Source organism: Chrysochloris asiatica, unplaced genomic scaffold (genome assembly GCF_000296735.1).
Source record: "Chrysochloris asiatica unplaced genomic scaffold, ChrAsi1.0 scaffold00039, whole genome shotgun sequence".
Classification (NCBI taxonomy): Eukaryota; Metazoa; Chordata; class Mammalia; order Afrosoricida; family Chrysochloridae; genus Chrysochloris; species Chrysochloris asiatica.
In genome coordinates this window covers 10,480,729-10,489,457 of record NW_006408557.1, presented here as the reverse complement: position 1 = coordinate 10,489,457, position 8,729 = coordinate 10,480,729, and positions in this window count along the sequence as shown.

The window sequence follows — 8,729 nt, the reverse complement described above, 5'->3', positions numbered from 1 at the left end:
TTGGAAAGGTAAATGTAAATGTTTGGTAACAAAAGGAGGGGAGTGACTGATTTTGCAGTCCAAGAGCAGAGATCCCTGGAACCATCAAGGGAGAAAAGCAAAGTGTGAGACCCTGTCTGGGGAGGCAGTGACACTAGAGATGGAGGCAGAGGCTATGACGTGGACACAAGTAACGGCTGGGGACTCTGGACTCAGGGAGAGAGAGGGGCTGTGTGCTGGCGGCCAGGGGACGGGAGTGTGGGGTGTACCCTTTGATTGTTTAATGATGCATGCAGGGGATTGTGAGCATTGCAATGAAACAAAATATGATAGGATGAATGTAAATATAATGTTCACCCATGTAAACTAACACATAATTCAAAATAAAAACTTTTAAAAAAAAAGAGCTAAAATGAATAGAGAGACATACTGTTAACTGATGGTACATGGAGGGGATTATAATCATTGTAATGAAACAAAGTATATGATTTGTTGAATGTAAAACTGATCATCTGCCCTGTAGACTTTCACTCAATTCACAATAAAATAATAAAATAAAAAAAGTCCTTGGTATGGCTGGAAGACCTCTCTGAGAAGGTGGCATTTGAGCAAAGGCTTGAAAAAGGTTAAAATTCACATATAGAAAATGTGTTAATTGTGGGTTATTGGGATGCTTAAGAGGGAAGCCTTCAAGTCACAGGAAGTGCAAGCGCAAAGGCTGAGACAGGAGCTTTTCTGGAACATTCTACAAACATTGAGTAAGCCAGCAAGGTAAGAGCAGAGGAAGCAGAAAGTAATAGAAGTGAAGGCCTGAGCAGTCTTGCAGGTCATTGGAGAGACACCGGCCGTTATACTGAGTGGTGGGGTGGGCAGTTGTTAGGGTGACATTATCTTACTCATGCTTTAAAAAAAATCACTCTGGCATCTGTGGGAAGGATAAACAAGTGGGGTAGGGGGCTTGGGGACCAGTTAGATAATATGTCAGTCACCAATGTATTCTCCTCACCTGACACACAGCAGGTATGTAAAATGTGTTGAATGAATGAATGGTAGATATGGTGGCAATACAAGAAGTTTTCTCCATAACCACTATCTATGGAGGACTAGTGGTGTCATAAGTGCTGCCTCTCATCTCAGTGCCACAGAAGAGCAGCCCCGAATCTGAAGTACACAGGCAAAGGGAGCATAGTGACTGCCATCTCCTTGTTGGGAGGTTTGAATGGTAAGAGAAGGTGAAGAGGAAATGGCCAGCATTCTGCCCTGTGGTCTTTCCCAAGTCTTCACAGACTCACTCAGGACAGATAGTTATCTTGATGCACAGACAATTTGTTGAAGAGACTTAAAATTACTCACAAAGTTCCTGCAAAGCTAGGATTTGAGGGTGAAGGGCTTTGACATTTTTCACTCTTAGTATAATGGTCTCTAGAACAGGTTTTTATATACATGTAGATTTGCAATTGACTGCACACTCTGCCCCCAGTCTTGACTAGTTGAAACTGAGATGTGAAGGGCTGTTTTTAATTGCCATGTGGTAGTCAAGAAAAGGCCAGCACTCAAGCCTTCATGCCTTTTCCTAGGCAGGAATCACTGCACACACCCCTGCAAGCCCGTGGAAGTCAATATCTGGTGAGGAGCACAGACACAGTAGCAGACAGCAAAACCTGCAGCTCCAGGGATTAGTGAAGAGTCCTTTAACTGTGTCAAAGGTAAAATGCTCCTTTCAAAGGCAGAAAGGACTAAACTGTGGAATTCATGGCCTATACGATTTATGCAGGATCTCTGGTAGTATAGTGAGTTATGCATTGATCAGCAGTTCAAATCCACCAGCCACCCCATGAGAGAATGATGAGACTTTCTCTTTCCTTAAAGATTCATAGCTTTGGAAACCCTACTATACAGAGTCGCTTAGGTCAAAACCAACTCAATGGCATACATTAATAGCACTTTATACGATGGCAAATGCTCACTCATTTTGGCACAAATCACTCCGAAATTTAACTGAAAATTAGCTAAAGTGTTTCCTACTTTAGAATTCAAATGGAGCACCACTAGAAGAATTCACATATTGAAATTGTCTTAATTATGGGCTATAATGGATTAGTATATTCAGAGTTGTACTATATCACCATAGTCTTAATTTTTTTTAACTTTTTATTGTAAATTGAGTGAAAGTTTATAGTCATCAATTTTTCATTCCATATACTTTGTTTCATCTCAACGATTGCAATCCCCTCCATGCAACAACAGTTATGCCACTTCCTCCCTGTGATTCCTATTTCCATTCCACCCACCTTCCCATTCCTTTTCAACTTTGTCCTTAGGAAACTATTGCCCTTTTGAATTTGAATGAATGACCATTCTATGATGAATATATCTTACTAGTGTTGTTGCCTATCCCCCTTGCCCCATATACCATATATACTGCTTGGCTGAAAATTGGGCCACAAGGATGAGTTACTTTCCAGACTTGAAGGGTGTCCAAGAGCCAGAGTCTCGTGTTCCTCCATAGTCTCTCTTTCTGACCAGTAAACTTAACCATTTTTTTTTTCTTTTTATTATTAATTTTGATGTGATCCGTTTCAGAGCAGTTGGTAGTGGTAGCTGAGCACCATCTAGTTCTTTTAGTCTCAGAGTCATGGCAACTGACTGCCATGTTGCATTAGTCCATTGGACTGATTGATTCCAAGCCTCTTCAGTTCTCATCACTCTTCTTTCTTCCACACATGGAGAGACCAATAGCTGCACCTTAGATAGCCAATCATGAGCTTTCAAGATCCCAGATGCTACTCAACATAGTAAGATGTAGAACTTTATCTTTGTGGACTATATTATGCCAATTGACCATGGTGTCCCCTGAGACTATGATCATGAGCCCAACTACTCATTGCCTTAAGATGTTGGAAAATATTTAGGAAGTTTTTCATCATTTTCCCTGCTGTATGCTCCACTACATTCATAGTTGTGTTTGTAGGCAAGGTAAATATTCACATACAAATATCCTCTTTCAAACTCATGCTATTTGTGGGATTCTTGTTGTTGTTAAGTGCCATTGAGTTGGTTCTGACCCATAGTGACCCTGTATAGGATTTTCAAGGAACAGCTGATGAGCTTTGTGGTTCAAAGCAACTTTACAGTCCAGCACATTAACCCACAGCAATATATATATAATATATATATATATCCCACTCTTCCTTCCATACCCATTTACCCTTTGTCTCAATCCATGTATCTACGCACAGAACACTCCTGTTCCAAGATTGTGTATATATAACTATTTACCTATATCCCCTTTAATCCATGCTATCTTCATCATTCTTCTGCCACCCTCCTTCTTGAATATTGCCCTCCCTGTCACCCAAGCTAACATGTGTCTACCTTCTAGCCAGTGATTTACTCTCCCTTCTCTCCTGCCTCTGGTAACCATGAAAGAATGTATCTTTTAATATGAAAATTTTTCTTAAGTTTTCACAATAATGGTCTCATACAATATTTGTCCTTTTGTGATTGGCTAATTACACTCAGCATAACAGCCTCCAGGTTCATCCATGTTACAAAATGTTTCACAGACCCATCATTATTCTTCAGCATTGCATAATATTCCATTGTGTATGTGTTAAAGTTTGTTTATCCATTATTCCGTTGATGGGCACCTAGGCTGTCTCCATCTTTTTGTTATTGTGGATAGTGCTGCAATGAACATCAGTGTACATGTATCTACTCATATCCTGGCTAGTATTTCTTGTGGATATTTAACAAGTAGAGGGATTGCTGGGTCATAAGATATTTATATTTCCAGCTTTCTGAGGAAGCACCATACTGTTTTTCAGAGTGGTTGAACTATTTTACAGTTCCACCAGCAATGTGGCCCAGTCTCTCCATACCCTCACCACCAGCATTTGTTGTTTTCTGGTTTTTTGAACTTGGTTATTAATGCTATTATGTGATGATACCACATTGTTGTTTTGATTTGCATCTCTCTACTGGTTCATGGAGCCCTGGTAGTGTAGTGCATTACGAGTTGGACTGCTAACCACAAGGTCAGTAGTTTGAATGCACCAATAGGTCCATGGGAGAAAGATGAGACTTTCTGCTCCCATGAAGATTTGTAGCCTCAGAAACCCTATGCGGGGTTGCTGTGAGTTGGAACCAACTTGGTGGCATACCACCACGACCAGCTCTATGCTCAATTGCTGCTTAGTCCAGGTGGCACTTTCTTTTGAGTCCTGGTGTGGTGTTGTAGGATAAGCACTGGACTGAAAGGTCAGTTTGAACCGCTGACCTTGTGGTTCAAACCCACCAGTCACTCCTCAGAAATCCTATACAGGGTCACTCACTATGAGGCGAAACCAACTCGACGGCACTTACCAGCAACAACATTTTTTATATATTTGTCTGCTGCCTGAATATCTTCATTGGTTAAGTGCCTTTTCATGTCCTGTGCCCATTTATCCTGTGCCTTTTTCTTATAGAGGTGTTGTAGTTTTTGTTAATTTTAGATGTTAGTTCCTTATCTGATACGCCATTGCAAAAAAAAAAAAAAAAAAAAAAAACCCAATCTGTGGACTCCCTTTTTACTCTTTTGGTTAAAAATTTTGATGCACGTATGTGTCTAATTTTTTAGGTATCCCAGTCATCTACTTTATCTTGTACTATTTGTATGGGTTTTTTTAAAATGTTTGATAGTGTATGTATGCCATGTATTAGGGCACCAAAGTTTGTCCCTATTTTTACATTGATGATATTTATATTCCAGGTTTTACATTTAGGTCTTTAATTCATGTGAAGTTTGTTTTTGTATATGGTGTGAGATATGGGCTTTGTTTCATTCTTCTGCAAGTAGATTTCCAATTTGCCAGCAACATTTATCGAAGAAATGATCTCTTCCCCATTTAATGTGTCTCATCTTTTTCTCAAAGATCAGTTAACTGTATGTGGATGGATTCACTTCTGGGTTCTCAATTCTGTCCCACTGGTCTATGTATCTTTCATTGCACACTAGTACCAGACTGTTTTGACCACTGTGGCTGTGTAGTAAATTTTGAGATCAGGGAGTGAGAGACCTTCACCTTTGTTCTTTTTCTTAAGTAGTGGTTTGCTTATCCAAGGGCTCTTTCCCTTCCATATAAAGTTCTTTGTTGTTTTTTGTCTATCTCTTTATAGAATGATGTTGAATCTGAATTGGGATTGCATTATATATATATATAGATTGCTTTGGATAGCATTGACATTTTTACAATGTTCAGTCTTCCTATCCATAAGCATATTATATTCTTCCATTTTTAAAAAATTTCTGGGTTTCTTGTAGCAGTATTTTGTCATTTTGTTTGTATAGACTTCTCTGATTAGATTTATTCCTAAGTATTTCATCTTTTGGATGGCTATTGTAAATGGTAGGTAAAGTAGAAGGTCAGCAAAAAAGAGGAAGACCCTCAACAAGATAGACTGGCACAGTGGCAGCAGCAATGGGCTCAAGCTTAACAACAACTGAGAGGATATTGCAGGACCTTTAGTGTTTCCTTCAGTTTTGCATAAGGTCACTATGAGTCAGAATTGACTCAATGAAACCTAACAACAAAAACAGCATTGTAAATGATATCATTTTCCTAATTTTCTTTTCAGAGTTATCTTTATTAATATAAAGGAATCCAACTGATTTTTGTATATTGCTCTTGTTGCCTGCCACTTTGCTAAATCTTTCAATGAGTTCCAGTAATTTTCTTGGTGAAATTTTGGGATTTTCTATAGGATCATATCATCTATAAATAGAGAGTTTTTATTATTCTTTGCCAATTTGGTTGCCTTTCATTTCCTTTTCTTGCCTTAGGGCACTGTCTAAGACCTCCAACACAATATTGAACAGGAGTGATAATAAAGGACATCCTTGTCTGGCTCCTGTTCACAAAGGGAATGCTTTCAGTTGCTCTCCATTGAGAGTAATGTTGGCTGTTGGATTTGGATATATGCTCTTAATTATGTTGAGTAATTTCCCTTATAATCCTACTTTGTTGAGTGTTTTTATGAACAATGGATGTTAGATTTTGTCAAATGCCTTTTCTGCATCAAACAATATGATTATGTGATTCTTTTCCTTTTTTTATTTACCTGCTGAATTATGTTGATTTTTTTCTAATATTGATCCATCCTTGTACCCCTGGTATGATCCCACTTGGCCATGATGTGTTATTTTTTTTAATATAATGTTGAATTCTATTGGCGGGGATTTTATATCTAAGTTCATGAGAAATGTTGGTCTACACTTTTCTTTTTCAGTGATAAATTTTCCTGGTCTTGGTATGAGGGCCCTGCTTGCTGCATAAAATGTATTTGTGAGTTTTCCATCCTTTTCTGTGCTCTGGACTACTTGAGTAAAATTGGTATCAGCGCTTCTCTGAATGTTTGGTAGAATTCACCAGTAAAGCCATCTGGGGCTGGATTTTTTTTTTTTTTAATTGGGAGTTTTTTAATGACTTGATTGATTTCTTCCTTATAGGTCTGTTCATTTTTTACTTCACTCTGTATTTAGGTAGGTCATGTTTTACTAAAACTTTAATGTATTTTTTTTCCAGATTTTCAAATTTATCAGATACCAACTTCTTGTAATATTCTGTTATTAACCTTTTTATTTCTATTGGGTCTATTGTCATGACACCCACATCATTTCTGAGATGTATTATTTGCATCGTCTTCCTCTTTTTTTTTTGTTAGCTTTATCAGTGATTTGTCTATTTTATTAATCCTTTCAAAGAAGCAACTTATTTTCTTGTTGATTCTATTATTTTTCTGTTTTCTAATTCATTTCTTTCTGCTTTAATTGTTATTGTTTCTTTTTTTCTGGTGACTGTAAGCTTACTTTCCCAGTCTTTTTCTAATTGTTGGACATGTTATATTAATATGTTGATTTGGGTTCGTTCTTCTTTTTGGATGTGTGCATTTATTGCTATATATTACCCTCCAAGCACTGCTTTTGCTGTATCCCAGAGGTTTTGGTGTGTTGTGTTTTCATTCTCATTTACTTCAAGGACTTTTTTATTTCATTTTTTATTTTTCTATTACCCAGTATCTTTTAAGTGTTATTCAGTTTCAATGTATGTGGTTTTGTTTCCTTGATTATCCCTATTGTTGATTTCTAATTTAATAGCATTGTGATCTGAAAAGATGGTTTGTATTATCTTGACATTTGTTAATTTATTGAGGAATGTGTTGTGGCTTAACATATGGTCGATTCTGGAGAATGTTCCAAGTGCAGTGGAAAAATTGTGTATCATGCTGTTGTTGCATTAAGTGCTCTGTATAAATCTTAGATGGTAAGTTGATTGATTCTGTTGTTTAATTCCTCTGTGACTTTGTTGGGTTTCTTTCTGGTTGTTCTGTCCTTTTTCAAAACTGGTGTATTAAAATCTCCTATTATCATTGTAGAGTTAACTATTTCTTCAGTTCTATTAGAGTTTTGTTTATGTATTTTGAGGCTCTTTCATTGGGAACATAGGTATTTATTATGGTTATGTCCACTTGCTCAATTGACTTTTTAGTTATGAGATAATGTCCTTCTTTGTCTCTTATGCTGGTTTTTGCCTTAAAGTCAATTTTATCAGAAATTAATATTGCCACTCCTTGTTTTTGTTTGCCATTAACTGAATATGCTTTTTCCATCATTTAGTTTTTATCTATATTTGTTTTTGTGTATAAAGTGTGTCTCTTGTAAACAGCATATTAAAGGATCCTGTTTTCTTATCCATTCTGCTACTCCTTGTCTTTTGACAGGTTCACTTAATCCATTGATGTTCAGTGTAATTATTGATAAGTATGAATTGGTTGAAGTCATTTTGCTGTGTGTGTTTTTGTGGTGCTGTTAGTCTCTTTATTCTGCATGTTTTCCTGTGCTGACTTCACTTTTGTGTGTGTGGTTTCTTATTAATTTCTTCATTGTTTTGATATTCACAAAATTTCATGGATGTTTCTTACCTTGATTTGATTTGAAGACACATTTAGTTTCTTCAAGGCTGACCTGTAATTTATTAATTCATTCCCTCTTTTAAAACAGTATGTTTTATCTTGAAATCTCACCATTGGGCATTTCTGTAACTATACTTTTCCTTCTTTTTAAAAGCTTTGTAGTTGTCTTCATTATAAATTGTTATCTCTGATTCCCTATTTTCAATCTTGTAAGTTTATTTTTCTTTGGATATTTCTATATCTGAATTAAATTCCTGGTGGTATCACCATATATGTCAGTCTCCATTTGTTCTACTGTTGTTGGTTCTCAATCCATAGGACTCTCTTTAATATTTCTTGTAAAATTTGGTTAGTTTTCACATATTTCTTTAATTTCTGTTTATCTGTAAGTGTTCTAATTTCACTGTTGTGTTTGAGGGACAGTTTTACTAGATATATAATTCTTGGTTGGAAGTTTTGTAAATGTCTTCCCATTGCCTTCTTGCCTGCATGGTTTCTGCTTAGCAATCAGACCTTAATCTTACTGATGTTTATTTGTATATAGCATTTTGTTTTTCTCAAGCTGCTTACAGGATTCTTTCATTGTTTTTGATTTTGGAGAGTTAGATTATGATATGTCTTGGTGATTTTCTTTTGGGTCCATCTTTTTTTTTTTTTTTTTTTATGAAAACACTGCAAGGAGGTTTTCATGACTTGAATAGACTACTAATATAAGCTTTAAGGAGTATTTGACTATTCATTACAAGGGAATAAAAGTGGTTGGTTTTCAGCTAGATACTTAAACTGTCACTTAGTCA